The 12,887-nt window shown below is 49.1% G+C and overlaps 1 long non-coding RNA gene across 1 annotated transcript; it reads right to left on the reverse strand.

Moving 5' to 3' along the window:
- Positions 1-7,685: 7,685 nt before the first annotated feature.
- Positions 7,686-10,805, reverse strand: LOC310708907. Its single transcript, XR_014527192.1, has 2 exons — positions 10,756-10,805; positions 7,686-10,659 (listed from the first exon to the last, which is right to left on the reverse strand). It is a non-coding gene; the product is annotated as an uncharacterized lncRNA (long non-coding RNA).
- Between the last annotated feature and the right edge of the window lie 2,082 nt (positions 10,806-12,887).

Here is a 12,887-nt window from a genome sequence, read left to right on the forward strand (position 1 = left end):
GGGAGCTGAAGTCCAGTACTCATTGGAGGGCAGAGGTTCTCCTTCATAGGCAAACAGTGGCTATGGTTCAGAAGTGTTGTACGTGTGTTTCATGTCTCAGGTCACAAACCCCAGGCCTTGTTCTGCAAGACCTCATACCTAAAACCCTGGAAACAGTGTAGAGTTTGAAGCTTAATACATTTTTTATGGCACCCTTCAAAAAGGATTTATTGTTGTGATTTATATACAAGAAAAACACAAGAGAATGTGAGAAAAATATCACAGAGTAAAAACTAAAAAACAGCAGATTAAAAAATAGCATGGATTTGCAATCCACTTAAGGTTTAATTTCTTTTCTAAGCCCTAGAGAAACCAAATGGTCTTTGCCTGATGCCCAAAGGGCAGTGTAGGCGCCAGGCAAAGCTCAGCCAGGGCCGGCCCACCCATGAGACAAGGTTAGTTAGGTGACAGCCTCAGGCGGCAAGATCCAGAGGGGCAGCAAATCCTGATGTAGAGCTTCATTCTCCTCTTGTTCCTGATTTAGATCTTTACTCACCCTTCTTCCCTAGTGCTGGTGGGGAGTGCCATTTTGTGATTTGCCTCACTACTCGGGAGGGTTTTCCATCACCCACTACGCCCATGTAATGCGATTAAACCTGCCTCCTTTGTGATGTGTTTCTACTTTTGGGGTGGTGCATAAGGTGCCACGCTAAACAGCAGCCCTGTTCCCCAACTCAGGCTTCGGCTGCAGAGCGGACTGTTAATCTTAAATGCAAAACTCAAAAAAATCCCACGAGAGCCAAAGTTATTCTGAGAAAGCATGGTATATGTTTATTCAGTTCATTAAAGACAGTAGAAGCACAATCCCACCAGCCACGCATGGTCTTCTCTGGTTAAAGTAAGACGAGACAACAACAACAACCAACAATCACAACTATCCAAACTCCAATAAATGAACTTTGCTCTTAATTACCTTGTTATGTACTGAGTTGAATAGGATCCAAAATGCAGCAGTCTGATTGGACCTAGAACAACAGGATTCAGAATGCAGCAGTCTGATTGGACCTAGAACAACAGGATTCAGAATGCAGCAGTCTGATTGGTCTGCAGGAGCCACCCAATCCAACTCCAGGAGGAAGTGAATCCGTAACTTGATTGGCCTACAGGAGAATTAGCCAATCACGTGGGGCCCATTGTGTAAATAACGTATATAAAGCAGACATTTCGGGGGAACTTCCATTCCTCACTACCACAAGCTGAATAAAGAGCATGAAATCCACACCCGACTCCCAGTATATTTCATACCTTTTTCTTTTTGGGAACTGAATTGTACACGTGGGATATTTGGGGGTGAGTGGGGAGATGGGACTTTATCTTGCATGCTTTATATCAGGGGTTGGCAAGGTTTACCTCGCCTGGGCTGGTTCACTCCAGTGGAGATCTCTCCGTGGGCCAGATTGTGCGTGTGAGCATCTGCGCAGGTGCAATTTTCGGCGCTGCGGAAGCGAGTCCCTGCACTGCACTGCACTGTGCTGGTTTAGCGCAGTGTGTGGGGATCCGCCAAGCAAGTGGCTCGGTTGGGGGGCAGCTCATGGGCTGGTTAAATGACCCCCATGGGCCGCTTGTGGCCCTTGGGCCTTAGGTTGCCTTCCCTGCTTTATATGCTTGTCCTTTCGTAACGCAAAAATGAAGATTAAAAAAACAAGCAAAACCCCAAGACATCCCACAGCCACACACTTGAAAATGAAAGAGAGAGTGTGGACTAAGAGCTTTGCTGCTCCGCAGGGAGAAGCTGAATTTTATCTATGAAATCTACGAAGCCAACTAATTCAAACAATCCCAGGCTGTGCGGTTGCCATCTGGGGCTCTGGAGACGGTGGTGGGTGCATTTTGGAAGAAGGTCAAAAGGCAGCAGAAATGAAATTCATATTTCACAGTCCTTGGTGGGCTGTTTCAGCGGCCTTTTGCCCCACTCCCTTATTATCCCTTTTCCCTTTCAATGAAGCTGAAACTGTTTTCCGCAAAAGGAAGCACAAAATTTCCTTCCCATCTGGGCAAAGGATGGGTCTTTGAGGCTGGAACAAACTGAAATACGGCAGCAGGCGATTTGAAAGGGATTTGAAGCCTGTGGCTACGGAATCACCTGCTTGGTTCAAATCAATGTGTGAAGTTCACCCCCCCCCTGCTTTTTGGGCTTTGTAAGCCCCTCCTGCTTAGGGTTGCCGGGTCAAAACACTGCAGTGATAGAAGCCATAACAGGCAACGTTTGCCTGCTATTCGACCCATGAAGGCACAGAAGCTCCAATAGAACTTATAGACTCAGCTTCATTCCCGCCTATACAGAGTGAGGGCCGTGTGACACAGGAAACATTGCCCTTGCTCTGAACTGGCTATGTTGATGCTTGGTGATATCATCACGATCCCAGATCTGGTGGGCCATTTTGCATTGCGATGCCCCAATGAAGCTTTGGCTCTGTGGTCGTCCTGTCTCTAGCCAAGGCCTAGATCAGCAGGCACTTTGAGGGTGGATGGCGGCTAATGGATTGAGGTTGAATCCTGGCAAGACAGAAGTACTGTTCTTGGGGGACAGGGGCGGGCTGGTGTGGAGGACTCCCTGGTCCTCAGTGGGGTAACTGTGCCCCTGAAGGACCAGGTGTGCAGCCTGGGGGTCATTTTGGACTCACAGCTGTCCATTGAGGTGCAGGTCAATTCTGTGTCCAGGGCAGCTATCTACCAGCTCCATCTGGTATGCAGGCAGAGACCCTACCTGCCCGCGGACTGTCTCGCCAGAGTGGTGCATGCTCTGGTTATCTCCCGCTTGGACTACTGCAATGCGCTTCACGTGGGGCTACCTTTGAAAGTGACCCAGAAACTACAACTAATCCAGAATGCGGCAGCTAGACTGTGACTGGGGGCGGCTGCTGAGACCACATAACACCGGTCTTGAAAGACCTACATTGGTTCCCAGTACGTTTCTGAGCACAATTCAAAGTGTTGGTGCTGACCTTGAAAGCCCTAAACGGCCTCAAAAGCCCAGTATACCTGAAGGAGCGTCTCCACCCCCATCGTTCTACCTGGACACTGAGGTCCAGCGCCGAGGGCCTTCTGGCGGTTCCCTCATTGTGAGAAGCAAAGCTACAGGGAACCAGGCAGAGGGCCTTCTTGGTAGTGGCGCCCGCCCTGTGGAACGCCCTCCCATCAGATGTCAAAGAGATAAACAACTACCTGACATTCAGAAGACATCTGAAGGCAGCCCTGTTCAGGGAAGTTTTTAATGTGTGACATTTCAATATATTTTTGATCTTTGTTGGAAGCCGCCCAGAGTGACTGGGGAAACCCAGCCAGATGGGCGGGGTACAAATAATAAATTATTATTATTATTATTATTAGTATTATTATCATTATCGTCATTATCATCATCATCATAATCTAGGACCGATGTCTGGTTTAGCGCTTGCTGCTGCCTCCTCTTTTCTTCACCTTTCTCTGTCTGCCACCCCTTTAATTCTCCGCGATCCTTTCAGTCAACCCATCACCAGCGTTGCTCCCCATTCTTTAGCCTTAGGAAGACCCCTTAGTGCTGCTGCCATGCCCCACAGTCACAAATAGAAACAGGGAGAAGCTGAGAACTCAATTCTCCAAGGATCGCTGCCCCTCTCTTATCTACCCCCCTGCCGTTATTAAAGATTTCTAAAGGCTGTCATTCATGCTTGAGTCCCCTATCTTCCACCGATTTAAAGGTCAAAAATAATGCTTTGTTTTGTTTTAACAGAAGATACACTAGACGAGCGAAAAGAAATTCCTATGACATTATCACAGCGGTTCAATATATACCGCAGCAGGTACAGGGTGTGAATTGAAAAGCTGCACGTTGAATTATGCCGTGGTATAGATTGCACAGAGGCTACGAGATGCACCACTCAAGGGGCCCAATGCACATGTGATACAATCATAGAATTATAGCGTTGGAAAGGACGACGACCTCAAGGGTCATCTAGTCCAGTGTTTCCCAACCTTGGGTCTCCAGCTGTTTTTGGACTACAATTCCCATCATCCCTGACCATTGGTCTTGCTAGCAAGGGATGATGGGAGTTGTAGTCCAACAGCAGCTGGAGACCCAAGGTTGGGAAACACTGATCTAGTCCAACCCCCTGGGAAGGCAACTGAGACCTAAACGATGACATGCATCTAGCAACTTGCACTGAAGATTTAAACAAGACATCACCAAAAGGCAAACTTTGATTTATCCCAAGAACTTGTGAACTTTTAATTCCAGCCAAACCGACACGTTTTCTTTCCTTCTCAGAAATTGGACTGGGAACATTTTTTATTATTATTATTATTATTATTATTATTATTATTATTATTATTATTGCTACTATTAATATATACATTTTTATTAGGTTTTTAACATACCATTTTCAACAGTGATTAAACATACTTTTACATCTTATTCAATTTTTTTGACTTCCACCAGTCCTGTCTGAAAATTTTCCAATCTAATCTCTTAGTATGCATTTATTATTTTCCCTATTACATTTCAAACTCATAACCAATATCTCTATATTTTTCTACTGTGTAACGCTTCGTATATTTCTCCTTACAAAACTTCTTGCAATCCTACTAGCGTAATTTGTTGATTACAGTTGCTCTTCAAATAATTCATATACTTCTTCCAATCTTCTGTAAATCTCTGGCCCCGCAGGTTTCTAATCCTTCCTGTCATTTTGTCCAGTTCTGCATAGTCCATTAATTTCATCTGCCATTCTCTTTTCGTATTATTATTATTATTATTATTATTATTATTATTATTATTATTGTGTTAGCTTTGAAACTGGAATGTTTGTGAAGCTTCCATGCACCACTCCAGTTCTCCCAGTGGTTGTTGGAGCCTTCGCTTCCACAAGTGCAATAAAATGAATTATGTTCTTAGTGCATAGAAACCATGTCAGCTAGAAATATGGGTGCTCTTGAGTCACACTCCCATGCAACCTGAAGCCCATAGGATTGGGGAGATAGAGAACAGTCTCCCAAGCTCTCTCCCCCCCCCCGGTCAAAACCAAGTGTCCTAAACAGCTATCCACTTGCTGTATATCTCCTCCATGGCCTCTCACTATGGCCAGCTGCTTCTATCTTCTCCCAGGTAGCAGGAACGGAAGAGGCGAACGAGACATCGAGCTCTGCGCCCATAAAACATCCTACTGCATTAGGAGCCCATTGTTTCTGTGACGCGCCGAAAGAACACTTTTAGGACTGCGGGTTGCGCTTGAGTTACTCCCTGGGGAGGCGCAAACATTTGTCTCATGCATCCTGTGCCACACAATTCTATTATGGGAAGGGAAGCAATTGCACGCTCTCCCTGCTGATTGCATCCTGGCCACTGAGGACGAACGATGGGCAGCTCCATAAAATGCAAGTCACTCCCACCAACGAGACCCTTGCCACTTTTATCCCTCCAGAGAGTGTGAGGGGGCAGTCCGAGCAGCCAAACTGGGTGTTGCAGTGGTGACACGTCCACCAGTCTCCTGACCTCCTTGTTTAAAAATAAATACAGTCAAACCTCGGTTGTCAAACGTAATCCATTCCAGAAGCCCGTTCGGCTTCCGAAATGTTCAACAACCGAGGCACGGCTTCTGATTGGCTGCAAGAGCTTCCTGCACTCAAGCGGAAGCCGGACGTTGGGTGTTCGGCTTCTGAAAAACGTTAAAAAACTGGAGCGTCTACTTCCAGGTTTTCAGCATCCGGGAGCTGAAGTGTTCCAAAATGGAGCCGTTTGGGAACCAAGTGTGACGTTAACATATGAGAGGGCTGGAGGTGAAATAGTTAAACAGGTTACCCAATCAGAACCCAGGGGGTGGAGTCAGAGGGACTATAAAACCAGCTCTGGGAGGGGCGAATGGGGAGTTCATTGGGAGTTGGGTGGTTGGTTGGAGTGGGAGTGAATTGGGATAGAGTTTGGGGGTAGGTTGAGTTAGTGTAGCGAAATAAGCTGAGTCAGGAACAGTTAGGAGCTAGGAAGACGCGTAAATATCTGAGAGGTGGTTTAGGGAGTGAGAGCAGGTAGCGGAAGTTATAGGTCTGGATAGGCACCCCATGATTGTAATTGACCGATACCGTTTATGAAACCACACGCTTGTTAAACTGCAATAAATAAACAGAAGTTTATGTTCCAATTTAACCCTGACTGGACTCAGTATTGTACCAGGTAGGGCCTGGGTGGTGGCGGCGGGAAATAAAGTGGTGGCACATAGACGGTGAAATCGAGGTTTGAGCGTAAATGAAAAGCAGTCAAGGGTGGAAGGTAAGATTGCCATATTCCCAAAAGTGAATATTTGGTCAAAGTTTCTGAGCTTTTTTGGGGGGTGTTGACATTTCCATTCCACCTTAAGGAACAAGCATGAGATTGTTGCACGTCACATGTCTGTTTACATTCCAGCACAGTATGCTGGGGTCAAAGTTTTTGAACTTTCTTGAGGGAACATCTCGTTTTTGGGCCACATCTCATTTCTCAGCATTTCTTTAAATAATTAAGCCACTTGCCATATTCAATTCAATAAAAAAATCCGCCGAGATGCCATTTTGCAAAACCCGGACATATAGCAGCAGCCCTAGAGGAGGGGTTCCTATATGAGCAGAGGGAGATCAAGTAGGAAGAGCTCATGACTGTCCTTCCCCAGCTGCTTTTCCACCAATGGACCAGTTTGGGGGGGGGGGCGCCTGTCTTGGGTGGAAAAGCAGTTGCCAGAAGGGGCTGCTTTTGAGCAGAAAGTTGGCTGGAGGGAAAGGGTCAAGCAGTCCCCACTGACCCCATTTCTTTGGGTAAAGAGGCTGGGCAGGTTTTTACATTTCCCCCCCAAAACATGCACATCCGAGAGATGGTAGTGGGAGAAACAAAATGTGTGAATATATTCTGGGGAGGGGAACCTCTCTCCTTTGAGGAATTATACCTGAGAGGCAGAGAATATGCTGAGTAGATCACTTGAACCATCTGCATGAGCTTCTGATCTGTTTCCAGGCCCAACTCAAAGTGGCAGGTTTCACTTTTAAATGGCTTTGTGGCCAGGCTACCTTTTTCAGCTCTCACCTGCTTACTTACCTGTCTCTAAGCATTTTCAAATCATTGATCAGGTGCGCTCATGAAGGTTTTTGCAGTTGCTGGCGTTGTGCTGTGGTTTGTTTTATTCTGTTTTATCTCTAGAGCGGTTAACAATTGTTCTTAAGGCATCAACTGCCCAGAAGACACTGTTAATTGGGAACTACCGTATTTTTCGCTCTATAAAGATGCAGCAGACCATAAAACGCACCTAGTTTTTGGAGGAGGAAAACAAGAAAAAAAATATTCTGAATCCCAGAAGCCAGAACAGCAAGAGGGATCACTGAACAGCTATCCTTCTTGCTGTTCTGTCTTTTGGGATAGCCGCACGAAGCCTCTTCAGGGCAGCGGCTAATGATGTAACTAAAATAAGGAAGCTTTTGGCACCAGCTATCTGCTTCAGGGGGCAAGGGAAAGATGACATCACACCAGTGGGTCCTGGTATCTACCTGCGGCTGTCAGGTGCCGCACCTGACTCCACCAGCAAAGATTTCAACCCAGCCTTCAAGGGCAGCCCTGCAGAAACCACATTGCAGTAGTCAAGACCTGAGGTTGCAATGGCGCGAGTACCAGGCAGGAAGAAATAATTAACCAACCAACCAACTGAGGCCTCTTTTTCTTCTTTTAATTTTAAAGAACAGTTTCTTTTAATTTTGATATTTGTGTCGAGTACAAAAACCAACCAAATAAAACAAAAAAGCTGTTGTTCTATTCACCTTCGTCCCCTGATTTCCCACCCACCCCCCGTCCCCAGAAACAAACAAACGAAAAGTAGACACAGATGCTTCCTCTTCCTTCCCCCAGCATGGCATTGGAAATATACACAAAATCACATACAGTAGAGAAAGGTCAACTCAGTGGCTTGATCTGCGCTACAAACCTATGTTGGCTCATTTCATTAAGTGCCATGGAGTCTCTTAAATAAAACAAAACAAAAAAACCCCGGGAGTTGAAGTTTGGCAAGGCTCAGTAGCGTACAGGAGGAGAGCGAGTGGAGGTGCTCGCCCGAGCCCCACTGCTGCAGAGGGGGAAAGGCGAGCAGGAGAGGCGATGCTGGCAAGGTGCAAATGCGCCGGCAGACAGACCGGCTTGGCTCCGCCGGTGAGTGTTCACCATGCTGCCCTTGCTGCTCCTTTGCCCCCCAAATAAACTCTCCACTGCAGCACGAAGCAGCCATGCGGATGACCGAAAGTCAGGCCTAGGGTGCCAAGCGATTCCCAGTCCCCACTTATAACCCCCAGGGTTTCCCGATGATTAAACCAGTTTACGTATGCAGTGCAGATGAGCCCAGGAGTACCTCACTGGAATCGAGTTCTCTGAGACACAATAAATACATTCAAGAAACACACACACACACACACACACCACCCACTTTATTGCATGATGTCCTGCGCTTTCACCAGTCTTGGGATAATGGGAATAATAAAAATGTGGGCAGACTGCAGGGGGACGCGTGCGATTTCACAAATCTTTGAGACCTGCTCAGTGATGTTTCGTTGAGTCAGTAACCCACCCCAAGGTTTCAGGGGTGCAAATGCCCGGAAAAAATGTCTCCTTGGCGTAAGGCAAATCCACCCGGTGGAGTAATTAATGATTGCTATCTGTCTGGGGGGCCCAGGCCCCCAGAGACAGGAGGGATGCAGCCAGCTGCCAGGTACCCGCTGTGTGCACAACTGCAGACCAGATGAGCCCTTTGAAAAGGCTGAGGCTTGCAACAAAATATTTCAGGGTAGAGTGCTTGTTCAGCCAGCCATGCCCTTTATCAGGCTACTCCATTCCACCCTGTCCTGCTTAGGGTGGTTTTGGGTGCATTTCCCCTCCCCCCTTACAGTACCCCCCTACCTGATGCTTGGGTTTTTCTTCTAGTTCTGCAAACTCGGGGGCTTCTATCAACCCACCTGGTAGCTCCTTCTTGCATAGGGAGCCTGTTGGGCTACAGAAAGACTGGAACTAGGAAAGTGGGTTTGCTATTAAGAGTATGTGGCACGGGTGGCGCTGTGGGTTAAACCACAGAGCCTAGGACTTGCCGATCAGAAGGCCGGCAGTTCGAATCCCCACGACGGGGTGAGCTCCCGTTGCTCGGTCCCTGCTCCTGCCAGCCTAGCAGTTCGAAAGCACGTCAAAGTGCAAGTAGATAAATAGGTACCGCTCTGGCGGGAAGGTAAACGGCATTTCCGTGCACTGCTCTGGTTTGCCAGAAGTGGCTTAGTCATGCCGGCCACATGACCCAGAAGCTGTACGCTGGCTCCCTCGGCCAATAAAGCGAGATGAGCGCCACAACCCCAGAGTTGTCCACGACTGGACCTAATGGTCAGGGGTCCCTTTACCTTTACCTTTATGTGGCAAAAGGGAACTGGGTGATATCTGAAAACTTGGCAGGAGGCCTGTGGGCTGGAGAATCTAGAACAAAGGCTGTTTCTGAAACACTCCAGGTGGAAGACAGAGCAAGTTTAGTTTCTCCTGCTCCAGAGGGCTGGATCTGAACCAATCAATTCATGCATGGCAGGGGGGGTGGACTAGATGAACCTCAGGGGTCCCTTCCAACTCTATGACTGAAGTGTAGCTTTGAAACCCAACCCAGGTGGCAGCTATGCCCGGGTTGGGGGCTGGATCTGGCCGATGGGCTAGATAATTGTTATCTCCACCACGTCTCCTGGGCCATGTTTGGCAGGCGAGTGGAGCCACCCACCTGCCAATCACCTGAAGTCACAAGTGACCCCCCACCCACCCACAGGGTTCTTCAGAAGCCCCTTCATAACACTGGGCAACAGAGAGCATTGAAAGGAGCTACTCCATAGGCAGCAAACAGGAGCCCCTTTCAAAGCACCATCTTGCCTAGCAGTTAGGGCTTGGGAGGCCTCTCCAATCAGCCGATTGGGGGGCCCGGCCAAGCTCCATTTGGCGACGCCATGTTTTTACCTGCCCCACACCTGGCATTCTATATGGTTAGACCCCCGGGCGTGGAGGTTCCCAGCCCTGGAGCTCTGCTGAGCAATGCTGACAGCAGAAGCTCAGTTTGCAACAGTTCAGGTGACCACCGTCTCCAATGGACGCCATTCACTCCTATGGAAAAAAGTAACAGCGCTGCACTTGAGAGGATGACATAAAAATGCAATGCTCCAAATGATCCTTGCGCTACAAACGCCAGCCCGTGGCCAAGTCTTTGCCAAGCTGGCAGCGCCTTCCAGATGCCTGGGACTACAACTTCCACGATGGGAGTTGTAGTTTGAGACATCTGGAGGGCGCCAGGTTGCCAAAGACTGTGCGTGTCACAGCAAGAGGCATTTTGCTCTTAGGAAAACACTGGAAAAACAGCCACATTTTATCCTCTCAATTTCCTGTGGCTCAACAGTGACCTCATTTCTAATGGCATGGGCAGCTGACAACTGTATCTCCTTCTGGTTCTTCTCTGCTCATCACTCCAGGGTCTCCAGTCAGCGGTAGATCACATGCTTTGCACCTAAGGAAGTCCAGACTCAAGCCCAGGAGTCTCCAGGTCAAAAGAACCCAGAGTAGCTACCAGCCTGCAGAAGCCGGCATAGTATGATGGTGACATGTGTCAGAGTGGGACCTGGGAGACCAAGGCTCTTCCTGGGTGACCTTGGGCCAGTTGCTGCCTCTCAGCCTGACCTACCTCGCAGGGTTCTTGTGTGGATGCAACAGGAGAGGGCAGAACCACGCACACCACCTCAAGCTCCTTTGAGAGGGGCACAAGTGCACAAATAAAGCTTCTGAGCAGTGGCGTAGCGTGGGTTGTCAGCACCCGGGGCAAGGCAAGTAATTTGCGCCCCCTAACCCCTAACCTGCCGCCCCTGCCAGCTTCTTCTTGCTGCTGCCTGGTCTGGTCTGGTGTGGTTCTCTCCTGCGCTCAGCGCTGCGCTGGGCAGCCGCTGCACTGTCCCTCCCCCAGATAGTCCCTCGCTCTCTCTCCACACCGCACGCCTGGCACCCAGCCCCTCCACAGTGGGCGGCAACCCAGCGGCTCGGATCGGATTCGCACAGCCAGCACTGCAGTGAGAGAGAGTGAGTGAGCCAGGTAGGGGCAGAGAGCTGTGAGTGCGAGCACGCCCCCCCAGATGTTGCACCCGGTGCGGCCGGCCCCCCCTGCACCCCCCACGTTACGCCACTGCTTCTGAGTGGGCTAGGTGCTCAATATGCCTTAGTTCATTTTTCTTGAGGGGCCGTGTCTGCCAGGCTGGGGATGCAAAATGAGACAGGGTGGCTGAGCTTATGGGGTGTGTTTGCCCTGGTGGATAACAGCTCCCAGGGAGCAAAGAAGAAGAAGAAGAAGAGGAGGAGGAGGAGTTTGGATTTGATATCCCGCTTTATCACTACCCGAAGGAGTCTCAAAGCGGCTAACATTCTCCTTTCCCTTCCTCCCCCACAACAAACACTCTGTGAGGTGAGTGGGGCTGAGAGACTTCAGAGAAGTGTGACTGGCCCAAGGTCACCCAGCAGCTGCATGTGGAGGAGCGGGGAATCGAACCCAGTTCACCAGATTATGAGTCTACCGCTCTTAACCACTACACCACACTGGCAGCCCTAAACCAGACAGATTATGGATTATGGACCTGACTCTTGAGAGTCTTAATCTCAAGGTTGTGGGTTCGAACCCCACATTGGGCAAAAGATTCCTGCCTTGCAGGGGGGGCTGGACTAGATGAACCCTGGTGATCCCTTCCAATTCTATGGTTCTAGGTCAAAGGCAGGCCCTGACGCAAATGGGCTACATTGGACAGTATTTTAAATACATTTAGCGGTATAAGAAATAAATGAGCGGCCGAACCAGTGTTCAGACCTGCCCAGAGCAAAGGGCCTTCCTCACTCAATGCAAAACCGAGGAGCTTTTATAACAGGAATTTGGATCTTCGAGGACAATGCCGTTCTCCCCAATCTACCGTATTTTTCGCTCTATAAGACGCACCAGACCACAAGACGCACCTAGTTTTTGGAGGAGCAAAACAAGAAAAAAAATATTCTGAATCTCAGAAGCCAGAACAGCAAGAGGGATCACTGCGCAGTGAAAGCAGCAATCCCTCTTGCTGTTCTGGCTTCTGGGATAGCTGCGCAGCCTGCATTCGCTCAATAGGACGCACACAACATTTCCCCTTACTTTTTAGGAGGGGAAAAGGGAGTCTTATAGAGCAAAAAACACGGTAATTTCTGCAGAACGGGTCTGAGCAGCCGGGCTGGAGGGCAAAGATGGCCAGGTTTTCCCCAGAGGCTCTGTCTGACTGCCAAGGCAGAGCTGCCCATTTAGAGGGCGAGGAGAGACGGCTTAGGGAAATTACTTTGGACATTTGATAAGGGACCTTATTGCCCAGCCTGTCGCGGGGATGAGCTCGCCTCGGGGAGGACTGCCGGGGAGCTAATCAAAAGCATTGTTTCACAGCTGGGTGGTCAGGAAGAGCTGGGCGGGAGGTGGGTGACGGAGGCCGGGAAGAAACCCTTTGCAGTGGCTTGTATGACCGAACTTATTGGTGGCTTTGGGAGCACTCCTAGGCAGAGAAAAGGTAGACCGGGGCAGACTTTGGTCTTTCAAATTTCAACGATGCAAGGCCAAAATTCGCCTCTCGCCTTCCATTCTGCTCATAGTTTCGGCACCCCCTGGGCTCAGCGCCCAGCGCGGTGGAACTATTTTTCCTGCCCTAAATCTGCCTCTGTGAGGTTCCACAGGAGATGGGAACCTGTGTCCCTCCAGAGGTCACTGGACTCCAACTCCCATCAGCCCCAGACCACATGGCCAATGGCACCGGCTATGATGTCATCGGCGGCTAGTCCATTAAGCCAAGCAGTCTTGTGCTTTCTGCGCTAC

The sequence above is a fragment of the Podarcis liolepis genome (genome assembly GCF_965112155.1).
Source record: "Podarcis liolepis genome assembly, chromosome: 6".
Classification (NCBI taxonomy): domain Eukaryota; kingdom Metazoa; phylum Chordata; class Lepidosauria; order Squamata; family Lacertidae; genus Podarcis; species Podarcis liolepis.